Here is a 19,169-nt window from a genome sequence, read left to right on the forward strand (position 1 = left end):
TAAAATTTGGCATGCGTTAAATGAAATGTTACTATACAGGTAATTTATCACTCAAAGTAAGTCTGTCTCAGTCCATTTCATTTTGCTTCATTAGTTCCTCCCGTTTCTCCTTTCATTCATCCTCATCTCACAGTCATACACACTGTTATTTGCTTCTCTCCTCCTCCTCTTATAGAGATGAGTTTGTTTTGGTGTTTAAAGAAAATAAGTCTAATGTATCCCTTTTGCCTAAACCATGTGTGGCTTAGAGATTTATCTAGAAGGACTTTGTAAATATATAAAAATCAAGTATCTTGATTGTGGTATTACCTTATGGCAAATGGCAGAAGAGGCATCATGTGAAGACTGATCAGTACAGTTCTATAGCTGTTACCGGTGCTTTGTCAACTTTTATTTTATTTCTTTTTGGTTGTCATGTCTCAGTCTGTAGTTTTGTGTGCAGCCTAACTAATCTGTGGTTTTGGTGTCAGCCATGTTTTTTGCTTTCAATTCTTAATTACTAGTCCTTATGCTTCCCCTTCCCTTCTGTCCTTATAGTTACGTCTCAAACATGTTTAAGTATGAAACCTCCAGGATACTAATGAGCCACAATGTCAGGAAGAGATTTAGGACTTTTAGCATATGTGCATAGTGCTAAAAAGCAGAACCTATGCTTTGGACAGTTTGATACACATCTGTATTGTTCTACAGCTAAAAACAATTAGAGCTGTCTCATTTTTTGTAGACCTGGCTTGATGTGAGTAATTGGACATGACCGAGACCTCCTTTTTTGGAAGACGGGATTAGGGAGGTAAATGGATCAGTATAGTAAAAGTAATGTAATGTGTAGATCTATATTGAAGCAAGAGGTTTTCTATGTAACTTTGGATGTGTGGTATACACTGTACCGAGCCCCCCATACTTATGCCTGATCAACTCAAGTGTAGTTTGACTGTATGCCAATAAATGAACCTAAGCGATGAGACTGGAGTCAAATGAGTTCTTTGGGAACTGAGTGGAAGACTTCTCGGGGGAACTCAAACAAAAGACATTTTATGTACCTGTACAAATAACTTCCAGCTCATTCCCAGACAAAAAATTAGGTTTAAAATGGAGTTAAGTTTGAGAGTACACTTCAGGACATTAGAATACATTAGCGAAGTTATCCTCAAAACAAGCATTATGAACCCAAGAAATTTAGTTAATTTTAAACCTAAAAGAAATCCTGTGGAAACAATTCACTGTAACAACTCTCAAACTGTTGTTTATATTAAAGGTGTAGTTCACATATGACACCAAGATTTATGGCATGTCCAAGAAGAACAGCAAAACCCTAAATCTGTTTTAATGAATGTTTTCTAATTGGAAGAAACTTTATTGTAAAGGAAAGAAGTTTATAACAAATTGTTGACAGAATATTAAGATGATTAACAGTTATTATATAATGTTTCTGGCATCCTGCTATAATTATATTAATTGGAGTTGTGCATAGCATATGTTATTAGAATATGAGAAAACGTAAATATTTCCATGTCCTTTCATTTCTGCTCCTTACATTTTGCCAGGATCATAAAAATACTTCTGAACCAAAGACCAAATCCAAAATTTTGGGGTTATATTTACAGCCTTTCTCTTAAAAGAACTTGGGGGGGGGGGGGCGGAATGCAACAGAGTTCTGTTTGGGTAGCCAGTTGTGCCTGTTCTATCCTATGGGCTGAGCTCTGGCTGGATGACATCTTCCATGATGCATTTGCAACCATGTGACTCTCATGATGCAATACAGTCTCCCTGCTGACTGAGTGGCATGGTGCATCATGGGAGATGGAATCCAGCCAGAGATTCTGGTCCATTGGTCACAATGGAGCATCAGGAGCCTGAACTGCAGCTCCCATGAAGCAATGTGCTACAATAGGAGGAGGCTGTTCAATGTTGGACTGATTCAAAAAAATATTTTGAGTTAGATCAAAAAATCAAAATGTTTTGATTTGGGTTGAACCAACATGAAACTAAACATTTTGTAGAAAATCAATATTTTTTGGCAAAATTTTCTTGTGGAAAATTTTGATTTTGTGGAAATGGAGTTTTCTAACAAAATATTACTATGGAAAATTCCCAATCAGTTTTAATTTACACTCTACCCCTAATTCAAATTTTAAAAATCTCTGGTACATTTAGTGTTCCCACAGTCTTCTGCAGAGATTGGGATATCATTGCTCTGCCCTACTCCATCTGCCTTCAGGTTAGGGTTGCCAACTGTCCAGGCTTTCCCAGGATCATCCCTTTTTGAGGTCATGTGCGTGGTGCTATAAGGGTGCACAGTGCATGCTGCTAGCTATCCAGCTTTATGGACTCAGCATCATCCTGAATGGCCTCATATTTTTTTTGTACCTCGGAGGTGGCAGTCATGCTTCAGGTTCATTTTAGAAGTGAGATTTTGGTGGCCTTTCCCCAAAAACCTCTCTACATACCCCCTAAAATCAACAGCATTTGATAGGACCTCAGTGATGCATTCATTCTGTTTTCTTTGCCTGATACTAGGGCAGCGATGCTTGAGAGTCATTCTCAAGTGGCAGTTGGGGAGTGCCATGTTAAGTATCCTGACACAAGGCAAAACCACTTCTCTGACGCAGTCCTCAAACATTAGAGAACAGGGAATGCTGACCTGGCTATTACACCCTGACAAAATTTCCCTCCAGGCCTCAAAGAAACTATTCCCTTCTTGCAACCCTGTGGTGGCATGGCCCGAGCATCTGAGTTTCAGTGGCAAATAGATTTAATTAGTGGTACTTTCTGCAGAATTTAATTTGGATAAATCCAATTATATCCTGGTAATAAGACTACTAAATTTTAATGTCTTTAATGAGTGGTAAAATACACTCAAAAACAAACTGAACAACTCTCTCTGCCCCAAAGGTCTTTAGAGATTAATACATTTAATTGGTTATTGCAAGAAATCAGACCAGATGTGCAAAAAACGATTGATTTTAATAGCTTTTTCCTAAGCAGACCCCAAGCAGGGTTTGATATCATAGGTAAGGAGTTGGAGTGTCCTCCTTTAGCGTAAAGTGTCTTTCCTACAGCTGGTTGATGAGTGCAGAGCAGCAGAGTGAGTTACTCCTGGGGGAATTCTGCAAGATTGTACGCCCACAGAAAACACACCTCACCGCAGAATTCCTGTGCTTCCCTGCTGAAAATGTCAGGGAAGCCATGCCAGTGCATGTGTGTGTGTGAGGAGGTTGAGGATGACTATGACCATGGGTGCAGTTTTGGGGGGGGATTGCCCCCCCCAAACAGAGACTGGGCATGAGGGGGCACACGATGTTATGTGCCACTTCCTCCCCTCATTTCTGCAAGCGCAGAGCTGCCCAGCTGAAGGAGGCTGCATCTCTGCTCCGCTGACTCTACAGCTGAATGCCGCCTCCTGGGTCCAAGTGCCGGTCAAGCTCCCCTTCTGTGTGCTGAGAGGCTTCCTGTTTTCTGTGCAACAGTGGGTTCCAGCAGTGGGGCTAGGGGAAATGAGGGAAGGGGCGGTGAAGGGGTTGGGGGAAGAAAGGGGTTGGAATAGGGCAGGTGGAGGGAAATGTGGGAGTGAGAGGAGGAGGGTGGGGCATTGGGCAGTGAGGGAGGGGGATGAGATGGGAAAGAAAAGGGGATAGAGGAATCACAGGGGGAAGCGGGAGCCTGGCATGCGGCCTCCCCTGGGCAGCAGCTGGGGCTCCCCCGTTAAGCAGGCCCATCGAACCCTCACCCTGACAAACCCTACAACACCCCCCCCATGAGCCTCCCACACCCAGACCCCAGATCTCCAAGCCCACTTAGCCCCAATCAGTTTCACCTGAACCCCCACCCTTATGATCCCCAACTAGCTGCACCTGGACCCCCACTCCATCAAGCCTCACTCCCCCAGCACCTGGACCCCCACACTGAGCTCCCAGCACCCGGACTCCCCTACTGAGCCCCCCACACCCAGACCCATCCCATCTCCCCACACACAGTCCCCCCTGCTGAGCCCCAACCACCTTCGCCTGGATACCCTTCCAAGTCCCATTGCCCCTGCCTCCCCCAATGATTCCCTGTGCATCCAGATGTCCCACTGAGCCACCCACACCCAAATTGCCCCACACAGAAGCCTCTCACCCCACACCTGGATCCCCCCCACACTAAGCCACTCCACACTTGGATCCTGCTGGACTGAGGCTGCCAACCCACACCTCGTGTGCCTGGTGCAGTGGGGCAGGGCCCGGGGTGTTTCTGGGGCAGACCCAGAGCTTGCACTGTGCCAGGGTTGGGTGCAGCCTCACTGCCAAGTCCCTGTACCGGGAAATGTGGGGGCTTGAGGATGATCTTCCACCTCAGTGCAACCATTGGCCTGTGCTTCCCCATTGCCATGCTGGAGCCACATTTATTTATTGACAAATGTAATTTGCAGAATTAACCAGAATTTTAAAATATTGAGTGCATAATTTTTATTTATTTATTTTTTTTGGTTCAGAATTTTAAATTTTTTGTTCCAGAATTCCCTCCGGAGTAATTAGTGCTGCCTCATAAAGATAAATATAAATATGGATCAGAAATTGAGGGGCATGTGAAGTAACCACACAGAATCAAGAAATGGTTGCCTGTAGGTTCAAACTTTGGCCAAGATCTGCTGTTTGCTTTGGTTTCAGGAGTCCCTTTTCTCATTGCCAAATATGCTGGACTGTGGGTAGGATTTTGTAGAGGGCACATTTCCTCCATCCCAGAAGAGGTTGTTTGTGAATTCCTTTGGATAAGGATACCAGGAATAAAAACAAATGAAGAAATGACAGTAGGCATCTTACTAAGACTACCTGAGTTGAAGGAGAACACAGACCTACTGTCTAGATCAGGGGTCTCAAAGTCCCGGCCCGTGGGCCATCTGCAACCTGAGAACCTCCCCACTGCGGCCAGTGGAAACTTTTTAAAAAGTTCCCTCATCCGGCCCTCATGTGGGAGGGGAACAGGCAGGAGAGATTCACATGCCACTCCCCGCAATGTTGCTCCATCCTGCTGCTCCTGGGACCCTCCCGGGGTTGCACTCGGCAACGTGTCATTCACCTCGGGCAGCTCCGCTCCCTGCAAGTGGTTCCCTATTCCTGCTGTTGCCGGCTGAGCCGCGGAGGAGAGACCCATGCAGCTACACTGCCGGCTCTCTGCTATAGGTGCCACCCCCTGCAGCGCCCATTGGCTGGGGGAGAGGGACAGAGATACCATCACTAGTTGCTGGGCAGAGTCAGCCATGGAGGCAGCGTCACTAGTCGAGGGGCAGAGTCAGCCGGGGCGGCATGAGGTCAAGGGAGCGAGGGAAAAGGGTGGGAAACCGTCTGGGAGGTGGTGTGAACACCATCTTCGGTGACCTTATTGGCTCGCTGGGAGGATTTGAGGACTGGCACTGGCCCTAAGGTAAATTGACTTTGAGACCCCTGGTCTAGATCAACTCTCAAGTTACTGAGAATTAGAAAGGTCAAGCCAGGAAAACTGCACCTAGGATCACTTGAACCTCAGAGTAGGGGAATACGTGAAGCCCCAATTCCAACCATTCCATATGATTTTTAGTTCTAGGATACACTAAAAGTCAGAAGGGGAATGTTTTGTGGATGTATGTTTGGTGTGGCCCAAGGTGTCAGAAATCTCATAAGAACAGCTGATCTCTTCACATTCCTCATGTAAAATGGCAGAAATTTTGTGAGCTCAAGTAATTAGGTAGGACTTCAAGTATTTGAGAATGAAATTTTGTGACATTTCAGCACTAATCCAATCCCTGAACCCTCGACTATAAAATACCCCGGGTTGTATATACTCTTTTCTGTCCATATCAACTTCACAACTATGGAGTGCAACACTGAGAGAACTTCATATATCCAGATCCCCTCTGGGTAACGAATGGCGCTAATCGTGCATCATAAGCGGTTTGTTTCTGTTGAAGACAACTTTGTTCCAAAGTTTTTATAAGGAGGTAGGTAAATGGCAATTTGGTGCAGAACTGATGTCTTGTGAAATAAACTGTTATTTATTCAGCCTATAAACCAAAGATTGATGTTGTCAAAACATTAATATAAGAAATATATTCGTGCTTAAAGGTCTTGGCCAGTGTTTCTCCCACCCAGCTGGAGAGTTGTTATGAATTAGACTGAGGTGTAGGAATGGGAGTTCAGCCTTTCCACCCTGCAAAGAGGAAAGGTGTCAGTGGATCTTTCCTTCCCGTACCCCTTCCACAAATAATCCAAACAATTCAATTGCTGTTATTAGCTAGTGATGAAATACTAATTCTAATGCAACTTCCATACTGAAAGAAAGATTGGAGTAATTTGTTTTTGTTTTGTTCCATGGTCCCATTTATAGGCCAAACTGATTTTTAAAAAATGGACAGTCACAACCTGAAAGCCTGATATAGCTGGTAGTAATTGAGCTTTTCAAAATGGGGTGGTTTTGCTTTTTATTTTCTTTGGTTTCAGTCTGAGACACCTCATATTCAGGGTTTGTTTTTGTTGTTTTTGTTTGGAGTTCATTTGATACTGAAACTAAATAATCAAAAGTGTCCTGTTTTCCTAAATTCATGTGAAACCTGGCATAATTTGCATGCTTTCAGTGTAAAGCTGCTTACAGAGTCAGTCCAGGTTAGCTCACAGACTGAAGAATGCAGCCTGTGCTACAAAAAGTTTCCATACCAACTGTTTACATCTTGGCCTGGATTAAGCAATTACGGAACTAATGGTTGAAGATATTACACTACTTCTGCCAGTTATCTTCTATAGAGGTGGGTAGCAATCCCTACCACTGCATAATCATTATTCAGATTAATAGTTCCATTGAAACCACAGGACTACTTACACAAGTAAAAATTGCTGATTTGGGCTCTGTGGTAGTTGTGCTAAATGGCCAAAATCTGCCCTTGTGCGTGTCATGTTGTCCCCAAGTCTGTAGGGAAATTAGTACATTTGTAGCAGAACTTTGGCCTCAGCATCACATTGAGTCATGGTGTTATCACAGCTAATCATCCTCTAGATATTTTAGAGTCTGAATAATTGCACAGAAATGAAGTAAACTCACTTATGGTTTATTACTTAATTGTAGCATAAAAATTGTGTGGACATATGTTGTCTAGTTGTGGTGGACCCTTATTTGTAGAAAAAATGCATAATATACATAATGGAATAGATGCCAGTGAGAGGTTTTGTTTAAAAAAGCAGCTGTTATATGGAAGTGAGCTAATGGTTTTTGTGAAATCGGGCAAATTAAAAAAATATGATCTATATACCAAGTAAGCAAAGTACAGTATTATACAACAAATTTCATCCCACAGGGAATTTTGTACCTTGAATTTATAAACTGCTAAATAAAATAATGGAAGTATTGACAAGAACTTAACTATAACCTTGAGAAAGTAACAAGTTTTAATACTGTAGACAGCAGGTATTTTTACAGATCTCCTAATTGTACTTTCTAATTAGCTCTTAAGACTCCCATCAAGGACCTGACATCCTGGTAGCACATAGCAAGGCATTTTTAAAAAAAAAAAAAATCTTTCAGAAAGAGGCTTTTATCCTCTATTTTTGGAAAGCTGCATTTGGTAGTTATTTCACATTGATGATATTGCATCTGATGCATCATATCCTATCTCTTCAGTCATATTCAAGTGCAGGGCTTGATGCAGCTGAAGCACTGTCCCAAAACCTGCACTTGGGGAATAGGAGTTTGAAAGAATTGAAATGGAAAGAATACAAGATTTTATTATTGACTGATTTTTCACTCTTAATTTATTCAGTAGTTTTCTGTGGAAACATTTTCAATAGCAACCCTATAGGCTAGAATGACTTAGTACTCTCAATGCCAAAAAAGTGTGGTTTGTAGGCATTCATTGAAAGGGCTCAATTCTACAAGGTACTGAGAACCTGGCAGGATCATATCTTTAGAAGTGTTTTCTTTCAAATGAGGAACGTAAAGAGCCTATTACTGCATTAATACATGAATAGAAAATAACAAGATTCCAGATCAACTTTTTCTCTTTCCATAAAATGATTCTTAAGCCCAAAGCTGGATGTGAGCAATTGTTGAGCGTAGAGTGGCTTCTCCAAATGCTTACATATTCACATCAATATCATTTTGGTAAGTACTTTGGGATGTTCTGGACATATAATTGGGTGCAATGAAAGAGAGAGGTGGGCTTACCCATAAGTCATTTTGAGGGAAAAGTACTACATCAAAACAAGTGAAATATAAAGGTATTTCAAGAACATATTCCCCAGGAAGCATAAAAGGTTCCGAATAAATCATGTGTGGATATAAACCTTTCAAGATAGTGACTATTATCTAATCAAGTCCCCAACACCATTTTTTAAATAACTGTTGCACAAGTTTTCTTTCATCTCTAGATACAATATGTTTATGGCAAGGTGCCAGTTAGCAGAACTCGCATATCTGCTTCTTGAAGGATGAACAAACCTGACAATCCTGGGAGAATTTTAAGTACTTTAGGATGGAAAGGTACTGGTGAAAAATGAAATTGGCTGTGAACAAAACACAACAAATACAAAGAAGCTAGCAGACAAAGTATATATAAAGTGAGGTTCTCAAAGGCTGAGCTTGATGTACAGAATAAAAAAAGGATCCTTTCTTTTACAGAGAGTCAGGTTGGGTCCTTTGGGGTATCAAATGCTGAATGAAATATAAGATGCTGCTATATTATAACTATGAATGTTTGAATATAAAATCCAGTAACCCGCATGTATGTCAGATTATTAGAATTAGTATGACTTTTATTTCCTGGTTTGGAAGTAAAGTAGCTGTACTAACAAAAAAAAAACATGGGCTCGTGCTGTTTTTAGTGTGGAATATCATTTGTTCTAAAGGAAAAGGAATGTTTCTGAGTTGTCTCATATCGCTTTTGCTTTCTGCTTTCCTTCATGATTATCGTTCTTTGTTGGTGCAGTAAATAATCAAATAAGACGGTTTTAAATTTAACAGATTAAATGTATTTTGAAAGCCCCCCTCAACTTATTTTTGAGCCAATCTCTCTAGCTTCTTCTTTGTTCCTTCTCTTCACTTTCTGGGTCAGTTCCTGACTCAGCCTCCCCAATCTTTTCCTATTCTAACAAAACGTTGTTAATTTTGTATACACAATGTAGCCTTTGGGAGAGGGAAGCTATGATAATTTACTTTTATTTTTTAAAAAAATGTGTTTGGTTACACAACTGTTGTAGTGCGCCCTCTTTCACAAAAGGAACTGGTTAATAAACATGATTGGACTGAGTTTTGCTTTATCTGGAGAAATTTTTTTCCGAGTCTGGATGTGAGTAGTACTACTTTTGATCAGCAAGGCCTCAGGCAGTACATACCATTTCCAGTTACAATCAAGAGTTGTTCAGCAGCTAGATGAAAGTATTTTTCTTATCTAGAAGATCTGATTTCATCTATCTTGATGTCTACTGGCGGAATTCTATTTTGATTGTCCGGAGCTTCTACTATTGCTGCTGGGACTGATTGTTGGCATCACATCTTGAAAATTTTTACAGGAAAGGAATGCCAAACAGCAGCTGTAGGTATATTAAAAATTAGAAGTGGGAGGATCAGCGAGTCAGGGCATCTGGGTTGGGGCATGGCATTGGTTGAGTTAGAGGAACAAACTGTGGAAGCAGAAAAGTAAGAAAATTAGGTGGGCCTGAGGGTAGATGTCTTTACTAATTGAAAAGGATGAAGTGAACTGTAGCTCACGAAAGCTTATGCTCAAATAAATTGGTTAGTCTCTAAGGTGCCACAAGTACTCCTTTTCTTTTTGCGAATACAGACTAACACGGCTGTTACTTTGAAACCTTTACTAATTGAGGAATTGAGCAAAAGAAAACCCTAACCCTAACAACCCAAGAGTTGTAAGAGATGCTGGTACCATTGCTTTTAGTTGATAAGGATGGAATGCTGACTTAAGCGAAACCTTGAGATAAGGTAGCATCTGGAGGAAATTTGTATAAACAAAGGATAACCGTTAGCCGTTGATGTATGTAAAGGGAAAGTATAAATCCTTATCTTATACTGCTTGTAGGGGGAAGATCTGCCTAAGGTCAGGGGACCCCCTGTCCGACTGCAGTCTTCCCTTGCAATTGCTCATAATAAACTCTCTGGCTTGTTGCTAACAAACGCAGAGTGAGGACTTGTTTTCTTCCACAAAACCTTTGAGGATTGGAGAGTTGGTGATAGCTGGGGTAGTGTAGGGAAAATGGGGATTTCAGGTTTTGGAGAAAATTAGGGGAGAGGTCAAAGGAGGAACAGGTGGAGCTATCTCTTCATTGGGCAGTCTGATAAGGGACTCCTAGAGGAAGGAAGGCGTGAGCAGGAGAAATGATTACAAGTTTAATATACTCTTTAATATTTAAACTGCCGTGAAAGGTTTATGTACAGAGAGAAGCCATGCTGTAGCTTTCATGCTGTTTGTTCGTTGTTCTGGGATCTAGGGAATTCTAGTGTCTCAGGATCTAGTCTCAGAAAAAGAGAATCTCATGTGAAGGGCTGCACCTGAAGAAAGGAGCTTCTTTTCTCTCTCTCACCTGCACATTTAGTTATTTGTAATACACTTTTCTTCCTACCTTAACAGTTCCCTTTTCACCTAGAAACATCAGTTGATTTTGAATGAATAAGCACTCTAGAAACACAAGATATTGTACCATTTTCATTCCGTTTCTTAAAATGGTCCTTTTTTGAACGATGGCTGTTTACATTATACTTTAATGAATGCAGTTGGATTCTTTTTCACCATCTGTAAAATGCTGTACATCTTAGTTTTTTAAGTTATATTGAATATGATTGAAATGTTGATTTTTTTTTTGGTGTTGAATTGAAAGGGAAATCTTGTGTTTTCAAACCAATTTCCTTCAGAAATCAAGGGCTTGCAGTGATGTTTTTGCCAGTTATGCTTGACCCAGGTGTGTGTTTTCAGTATCTTCTGAAAATACAAATGTGGACTGTGCCATAGAAACCTGGTAGTATATGACAGGACTTTTATATATTAGCTATGATTTTTAAACAGATCTAGGTAAAACATAGGTCATGTACTTCAAGCATAGTACTGTCTAAATTTCAAGCACTGAAGGTAAGAACATAAGAATGGTCATACTGGGTCAGATCAGTTGTCCAACTAGCCCAGTATCCTGTCTTCCAACAGTGGCCAGTGCCAGATGATTCAGAGGGAGTGAACAGAACAGGGAAGCTTATCAAGTGATCCTTCCCATCATCCAATCCCATCTTATAGCTTTTTTTAATGTAAGCAAAGCCAATAATGTTGTCCTTGCATAATAATTTTTTGCATTTTTAGTATTGTATTAAGGCTGAATAAATAGTTGTATTCAGAGATGACCCTTCATAAAAAATAGTCTAACTATTGTCATCACTGAAAAACTTTATGATGTCCATTTGGCCTCTGCTTTTTGAGAGGAATGCATTCCTGCATAAGCTGTATTGTTTTATGTTAAAATACTTTCTGAATTTAATCAGCATTCGTGTTCAGTACTCAAATAGGCATGTATGTTGCTGTTAATGAATGCTGTGAAGATACCCTAAGTGTGCGTATGAGCAAATCCTGCTTCTGCGCACGTAGAGGTTACCTGATGTACCAGAGCCAATATGGTGGTTTATGTAGGGATGAGATGGCAGTATTTGGGAAGTCTATGCACAGCCATTCTGTAAGGGGTGTCTTTGCTAATTTGCTGTAAAATTTCAAAGCTTATTGTCATCTTTTGTACTTATAAAGGTCAGATTTAAAAAGTAGACTAAATGTAAGAAGTCAGGCTGATCAAGGAAGGACAGAAAGTTTTCTTTGCCTTGTTTTCAGAAGTTGCCCAAAACAACTTTCCAATGTTTTCTCCAGGCATGATGGTCATTAGAGGGAAGAGCAAAGCATCCAAGTTGTCTGTTATGTTTTAGAGTAAACTGACCAGTAGATGTGAGCCTCTCTGGATGTCCTAAACAGTGAAACATAAGTAGTGATTGTATTTTCTGTACAAATGGTGTTGTGGGATCTGGAAGCAATGGAGATAGAGGTCAAACAAATTAACATGGCAGTATGGGAGAAATTCAGATAACAAGAAGAATAACTGCAACAAATATTCCAAGAATGGGCCTCTGTGTTAAAAGAAACTGTTGGAGGATTGAAGTAAAAAAGTTTCCATAATATAGACCTGATTAACCACTGAAAACTCCTCTCTTGCCTACCCTTGTCTGTATATAATATGCTGAATGAATCATACATTTTTGGAAGTATTTGATTTAAAAGAACTAATTAAATTTGTTCAACTATCAACCAACAGTTTGTGTGCTTGGTATTCAGGATTGTTATACATTATGTAGTTATCATCTTGTTCATTCTGATGATTTTTATTACGATTAGCCAAACTCGGCGGCCCCCCCCCCACCTTTTGGGAAGAGTTCTTTTTATCCTTTCAATTCACAATTTTTGTAACCCTTATAGACTAGTAAAAGGAAAAACTCAAACACTAATTTGCTGAATGTATCATGAAATTTGTATCGAATCATCCATGTTTACTGTCACATTAAGACAATCATGGGAAAAATAGGAGGGTAGTACGAACTTCAGCAGAGCCTGGCATTGTGTCCAAAGTTGTTTGTAAAAATTCAACAACATACCTGTCAAGGTTCCTCCCCCACTCTGAACTCTAGGGTACAGATGTGGGGACCTGCATGAAAAACCTCCTAAGCTTATCTTTACCAGCTTAGGTCAAAACTTCCCCAAGGTACAAAATATTCCACCCTTTGTCCTTGGATTGGCCGCTACCAGCACCAAACAAATACTGGTTACTGGGGAAGAGCTGTTTGGACACGTCTTTCCCCCCAAAATACTTCCCAAAACCTTGCACCCCACTTTCTGGACAAAGTTTGGTAAAAAGCCTCACCAATTTGCCTAGGTGACTACAGACCCAGACCCTTGGATCTTAAGAACAATGAACAATCCTCCCAACACTTGCACCCCCCCCTTTCCAGGGGAATGTTGGATAAAAAGCCTCCAAACCACCAATTTGCATAGGTGACCACAGACCCAAACCCTTGGATCTGAGAACAATGAAAAAAGCATTCAGTTTTCTTACAAGAAGACTTTTAATAGAAATAGAAGTAAATAGAAATAAAGAAATCCCCCCTGTAAAATCAGGATGGTAGATACCTTACAGGGTAATTAGATTCAAAACATAGAGAACCCCTCTAGGCAAAACCTTAAGTTACAAAAAAGATACACAGACAGAAATAGTTATTCTATTCAGCACAATTCTTTTCTCAGCCATTTAAAGAAATCATAATCTAACACGTACCTAGCTAGATTACTTACTAAAAGTTCTAAAACTCCATTCCTGGTCTATCCCCGGCAAAGACAGAATATAGACAGACACACAGACCCTTTGTTTCTCTCCCTCCTCCCAGCTTTTGAAAGTATCTTGTCTCCTCATTGGTCATTTTGGTCAGGTGCCAGCGAGGTTACCTTTAGCTTCTTAACCCTTTACAGGTGAGAGGAGTTTTTCCTCTGGCCAGGAGGGATTTTAAAGGGGTTTACCCTTCCCTTTATATTTATGACAATACCTATGCCAAATATAGAGAAATGGAGGAGATGGCTTTGACAAGAAGGCAGTAGATGATAGTAAAGTATTATAAAATGGGGAAGATAGTTTGTCCATTTTATTCACACTTTAAAATAACTTATTACAATACTATATTTGCACGGTAAAAGGAGATTTCATAAAAACCTTATCATATAGCACCATCTTCTGAGCAAACTTCATATTGCAAAATGTATGACTAAGTTAAAGATCATCTAGTTAATATATTCTTACAGACATTTTAAACTGCAAAGTCTGGATCCGAATCCAAACATGACAAAGTTGCAGGATTTTAGTTTGGGCCCCTCCCTAATGTTTGTGACATATTGAGCTTAAATATCTGTTATTCAGAAAACCTCTACAACTTATATGTGAAAAGTAAGGTTTATTCTCCATTCATTCATTCATTCGCTTTGTGATCAATGCAGTATATGAGCACATTCTGAGAGCAGTGCAGAATTGAATCTTGTCTCTTGTACCCTTCCTCCTTTTTTCCTTCATGGTAAGCAAACATTTTATTTTTAAAAAAGCATCCTGATTACACTTGTATAGATTGTTGGACTCATTGGCAGCCACTGGGACATTTTATGAACTTCTGTCCCTTTCTATTTTAACTCCCTGAGAAGCAGTCACATTAATATTAGGGACCAGAAATGGACTGAACTGCTGCAGAAAGTCTTATAGTCTGTTACCTGACATTTCTTTAAAGTCCAAGCAGAGGAAAGGGACCATGGTCAGTGAAAAAGCTTCTCAATTTGCTCAAGCAATTGTTGGCCATCTTAAAATGGGTACAAATCTTCTCAGGGAACTAACAGCTGAGAGAGAGTGTAGAAGGAAAATAAATGGGATCTATTGTGAGCATCTTTAGTAACCAGTCTGCAGGCTCAAAACCAGTAACCTGCTTATCCAATCCCATAGTCTTGAGTATGGGTTCATAGTGGGGTGAGAATATGACTACTGAGGGAGAAATATCTTGGAGAATGAGTCTCAGACACGTACAATTTCACTTGATGCCAACAGTATTTTAGAACAGAAAATAATATGACCAGAACAAAATGATTCTACCCATTCAGGTGTAACTAAAGACCTACAAGCACGACAGTGGCAGCTAGCGTTTTTAGGTGCTGACAGCTACATGTGAGAACACAAAAGCAAAGCATTTTTAACTCCTGTTAAAATCATTGCATGAGCTGAGTTCAGAGATAAACTAATGCTTTAGGTCAACAAACAGGCTCTGTTATTTGCTATGACTGGATAAATAGCAGAAAAATAGTTGTTGAATCAATTATTTGAATTTTGAAATGGTTAAATAATTTCTTCTACAAATACTGCTCACCCAAGAAGATTTGGCTGAACACCACAAAATTATGTGTTGAATAAAATACCTAATGAAAAGCAGAAAAATTCACGAAATATAGTATTGAGCCAAGTCTGTTTATACTATTTAACTTTCATCCATGTATTGTCAGTGCCTGAGATTGGGAAACCTCACAAAAAACATCTTACAGTTCTAACCTTTCATTTAACCCAATTTTCTAATTAATAGGTAATACTTGAATGAAGTAATCAAGTGGTGGAATTCCCCCTTATTTAAGTTAGGCTGGACAAAACTTGAGATGATACAGTTAAGAACTATCTAGTCCATCTAGAATCTTATACCAAGCTCATCATTGTGCTGTGTATTCAGTATAGGAACAACTGATGTAGTTATGGCCTAGACCTCACAAATGGTTGATTCAGTATCTAATTTCTGTAATTCTAGAATATTTGGTACGGTTTAACTGAGCCTTTGACTTGGAGGAGGATCTTAAGCTACTGCTCCCTCTCCAGCCACATCACTGTTTTATTTTCACTGTTTAAAGTATAATTTAAAATCACTTTTCTTTTTGGATTATGAATGACTCTGTTAAACATTTTGTGATGCTGCATATTAAGGACATTACATAAAATATCAAGTGTTGTGTATTGTATCTCCTAGGAAGTAGAATTCCTAGACTGAGGGAGGGGAGATTCAAATACCAAACTTCACATGCACCAGCAGTGTGAAAATCTGTGTAGCATCAAAAATTAGCGATCACATATGCACGTTAGCCTCGATCTCTCCTGGACTCAGTTCCCTATCAGTAAAATATGGATATTCTTTCCCTTCTTTAGAGGGGTGCTATTTTTTGTTTGGCACACAGTTATGAGGGTGATGAGGGCCTAGAAAGGTCCATAAGAAAATTTATAATTCTGTATTTAGTGCAGGGCTTGGATCATGAGTAATAAATAAAGTATGAGGCCCACTCATTGAAAGATGGGGTTAAAAAACAATATTGAACTGAGGCCTCACATAGAATTGTCCATCATGACACCTAGGGAGCCAGAGGTTATGTGGAAACAAAATAGTTTGTGATCACATAATAAAAATCTGCACCATAATGCAGTGAGAAGGGGGGAAGAATTTAGATTTATTGATTTCCTCTCCCCACCCAGTTCTAACCTATTAATAAATAACATTCACACTACCTCTTTGCAGAAGCATCTTTGCCCTTTTTGAGAGGGCTGAAGTTAATGAGCATCTGGAACGTTCTTCCTTTCTTAATGTTACACTGGACAAAGCCTTTGAGACGATAAATGTAGTTGCAGACCCTCTAGCTGCTAACACTCTATGACTTTAAGTCATGGTGAGTCTCAAGACACGCTTCTATCAGGGCCCTAGACACCCTATCTCTGTTACCCATTCTTCCCAACTTTCAGCAACTAATCATAAGAAGAAAAGAGAAGCAGCAGATAAACCATCTGTGCTCAGCCAATCCATCACATTCTGTAGAGAACTATCTGTTCTATTTAGGTTCCTTTGCCAAGCCCATAATGGGTATCTAAACAACAGAGAAACAATCTTATACAACATAGTGGGGGAGTGAACCAGTTGAACCAATCGTTCTCTTATGTCTCTAATTACTCTGATTCTGTGACCAGTGTTACTGCTGGTCTGCCAATGGAAGGCCTGACATAGGGGAGATACTGTCTTTTTGAGAATGGTGTATTACACATACTGTAAACTGAATTTTATATAGCATTCTTAATATGCATGACCACAAAATGCTTTACAAAGAGGATCACTCAAAATCCAAAGAGAAAAGGGAATTTTCAAGACAAGTCTTAGAGGAAAGAAACTCAGTGATTTGGACAAAGAAGGAGGGACAGCACAAGTAGCAGTCACTCCAGTGGCGAGAAACAGGTTGAAGGGGGATAATGCAGTACTGGGTCAGAGAGGTAAGAGAAGATCACTTTCTGTAGAACCTTACTCCAGAAATAGAGTTTGCAGATGGAGTAGCAGATATGAGCATTGTATGGGCTGCTGCCATATAGTAGTTTGTAAATGATGAAAGCCAATTGTCACTTCTGCCATCATTGTAGATTCCACTCATGCTTTTATAATGGGAAATCTGAAGTGAAGAAGCCTCATTGTAGGGGATACCTATGTTCTCCTCTCACCTTAGGATGGTTTATAGTCTTCTTCACGCTCCCCACTTTACATTTTTCTCATTTCTGTCTTCCTTTTTCTGGATTTGGGGTCTCAGTACAACCTCTTCCCAATAGTCCCTAGAGCTTATGCTTTCCTTGATTATGGTCCTTCATTCTCCAACATTTATCAAATATTGTTAGTTACAAATATTGTAGAACAACAGAAGACAAATATCTTCAGTCTGAGAGAAAATGGTGATTAATGTTCAATCCGTTCCATCTCTGTTACATACTTTTATAATTTTAATTATACCATTTTAATATTGGAATCCAGGTTTGACCTCACTGCCCTTTTTGATTGTCAAGACTTCTAGATCTAGATTTACAGTAGACTCTTTCATCCCATCACCCTAAAAAAAAAATCCTAAAAAATAAATCAGGATACAAGTGTAACCATGATTTCATCCTTAAACATTCATTTCAGTAGTCTCTCAATCCTTCTTGTTTTTAAAGAGGTTAACATTTTCTTTATCTGGAAGAGGCATTTTTAAAAATCCATTTTTACTGTTTACTGTCTGAGCATGCTAGAGATTTGAAGGAGTAGGCCTGGGGAAATCGGATTCTGTTTGATTAGAGTACACATCCGTGCCAGTAATATGTGGCTTGGGAAGAGGGAGAACTCATGTTTCCATTTTAAAATGTACCGGCCAGTGGCATTCATTTAGTTCCTTTGTAGTGCTTACATGTTATCAAGAGACAGAGCATGTTATATGTAGAAGCACTTGTGGCAACTCTCATACTTAAGGTTGTGTTAAGATTTTCAGTTAGAACAGGAATTCTGGCTCTTTTTTTTGGAAGAGGAACACAACATGTGCACTTTGAGTAATATTAGAATTTTTTGAGGATTTTCAAGAATTAATAATGGGTCCTATTAATAAACTTGTCCTGGTGAGCCTCACCCTGGTTAGTATCCCTTTAGCAAAAAAACTTTTTTCAAAATCAGATTTTAAAGATATATATTTAAACAAGTTATTTCCCCTCACTTACCATGTTTCTTTCTCCATTGTGCTTTTTGTCAATGAATACAGACCAAATTTCCCCATCTCCTCTCACCCATCCTCACCCTTATGCTCTTTTCTCTACAACCAGGCTCATCCTTAGTCGCCATATTATGTTGTCCCAGTTTAAAGTGAACTGGCAAGCAGGGTTTTCCTATGGATGGGCATGGGGAGAGAAGGTCTTGAGGTCTGAATGCCATCTGGAATGATATGTTAACCTTTGTGAAACTGGAATAATGCCCTAGTAGGACAATAGCAGCTGGCATCTAATGCAGCTGTAGAATTGGAAAAATCATAAAATCCATGATGGGGATTTTGGTCAATAGGGACTGTTAGAATAGAATGGAACTTGCCAGAATCCACTAGCTGCATTTAGTATTGAGAATAACAAATTAGAGTTTTCTCCTTTGGGAAAAATATACCTTTCCCTCTCTGTGTCTGCATTGAGAGCTTTGCTTCATGGAGTGTGCCTGTCTAGTACCTTTTTCAACCCCCTCTTAACTGGCTTACTTTAGTTAGTTTAATTAAAGATATATCAGTATCACAATACCATCCCACTTTTTGTTTTTTTCTTTCTAAATATACAGTGTATTAATAGCTGGAACAGCGGTATCTTGAAATGAGGAAGAATGAAAAAGAGTGCACTTCTCAATGGTTATGTAGTTCCTAACAAAACTGGGGATTGGAGGAGGAGGGGAAAGAATATGCAGAAAGGCTGGGGAATTGCCCTTGATGAATTCTTACTATTTTATTCCTAGGATTATGTCATCTGTACTCTTTGAATTCTCTCAATGGCTTCCCCGGTCTTTTACATTAACCTTTCTCATTTCCCTTTTCAAAGGTCTTTATAATTATCCTCATCTTCACCTCTGCCTTAATTTCCAGAAAAAAACATGGGTTTTGGCATTGACCCTATATTCCTGTATTCATCCCCACTTCTCTCTAAGGACTTTTTTAGATCCTCCGATTTGCTGCTTTGTGCCTTCTTTCACCCCATTCTATATTCTTGGAACATCTTCCCATTCCTTGTAGGGACCTTCCTCTCCATCTGAGACCCATTTATTTTGCTAAAAGT

At 39.7% G+C, this 19,169-nt stretch overlaps 1 long non-coding RNA gene across 1 annotated transcript in view; it reads left to right on the forward strand.

The window, feature by feature from the left end:
• LOC122461604 overlaps window positions 1–19,169 on the forward strand; it is a 621,770-nt gene that overhangs the window by 78,747 nt on the left and 523,854 nt on the right. The gene's annotated exons all lie outside the window — the stretch shown is intronic.

Source organism: Chelonia mydas, chromosome 9, assembly GCF_015237465.2.
Source record: "Chelonia mydas isolate rCheMyd1 chromosome 9, rCheMyd1.pri.v2, whole genome shotgun sequence".
Taxonomy (NCBI): domain Eukaryota; kingdom Metazoa; phylum Chordata; order Testudines; family Cheloniidae; genus Chelonia; species Chelonia mydas.